Raw genomic sequence first — 1,450 nt, 5'->3', positions numbered from 1 at the left:
TGTTTTTATTATGTACTTGATTTTGATTTTAGATTGGTGAGAGTTCAAAAGAATTTTATAAAAGAAGGCAACATTATTGGATAAACAAAACGGTTCCAGCAACGTTCAAGTTTGATAAACGAGTTCATTATCCTATCGGTTCTGGTCTTGCAGACCACCCTAAGGTCGACATTGTGTACAGGAGAGTACCCGTGTACTCTCCTGCATTACAAAGGTCATTAAAAGTAGCCGCCTCTGTGGATGCCGCTCAGCGCAAACGTGTACACATGGAGGACGTTAGTGCGGGTGTACCAAAGAGCCCATATGTTAGGGAATTGTTTGTGGACGCCTTGACCGGGAACCAGATAGGTGAGTTGAGTATTTTGTTAATTTTTTCTTTTCTTTTTTTATAACGATAGACGTTTTTTTTCAGATCCACATGAGCAGCCTGAACAAGCACAATCTGTCTCCCCGCCACCTGCGTCGCCTGTACCCGGTACTTCATTTCAACCGCCTCCAGGGTCACCAACCACCCCTACTGGCCGGATGGTGAATTTGAAATTGACGACGCCGAAGAGGATGAAGTACTCGGAACAAGAGGAAAACATTTTACGCGATCTGATTTTGACCAATTCACCAATGTTGAACAACAAGGATGACTTGATGGCTCTGTTGCAGACGCACATTTGTTTTAAACATGATCCTCCCAGATCATTGACCAGTATAAGGACGAAGATCCGTGATATGAAGCGAGATATGCAAAGCCGTGGAATCATTAATTAGTTTTTTTTTTTTCGCTGTTGGGCAGGTTCGTGGATTAGGCCCATAGGGGATACCACGTAAAAAAAAACTGTCGACGTGGGAACGTCAGTGGATTAGGCCTTCGGGGATACCACTTAAAAAAAAACTGTCGACGTGGGAACGTCCGTGGATTAGGCCTTTCGGGGGACACCACGTAAAAAAAAACAGTGGATTAGGCCTATTGGGGAAACCACTGTAAAAAAAACGCATCCTATATACTATACCTCACTGGGTGATGTGGAAATTAGTATTAAAATATTTTTGTGACCCTAGGTTTTAAATTAATCAAGTACCTATTTATTTATTTTTTTTTTATTAACAGATGCATTGGTTACTGACTGAACAAGAATATTACGAAAAAAGGGAAGGAACATTATGCAGCCAACCCACCGCCTGGACCGCTGCATAGATTTGATTCCAGGATTCATTATCCGTTCCGCGGGGCCTCTCAGCCATTGGTTACACCCAGATAGCAAAAATATATTATTATAATGTTATTTATTATAATGTTTTAATAAAATTACAAATATAATGGATAATATTATTTGATCATTTTTATTTCAATATAAATAGAAAATAAAAATGTTTTTATAATATTTTAGTAGGTATTATTATTTCGCCAGGTACTCATTATTACTATATTATTTAAAATAATATTGTTACAAAATAG

Source organism: Acyrthosiphon pisum, unplaced genomic scaffold (genome assembly GCF_005508785.2).
Source record: "Acyrthosiphon pisum isolate AL4f unplaced genomic scaffold, pea_aphid_22Mar2018_4r6ur Scaffold_21067;HRSCAF=22935, whole genome shotgun sequence".
Taxonomy (NCBI): Eukaryota; Metazoa; Arthropoda; class Insecta; order Hemiptera; family Aphididae; genus Acyrthosiphon; species Acyrthosiphon pisum.
This window is presented reverse-complemented; position numbering follows the sequence as displayed.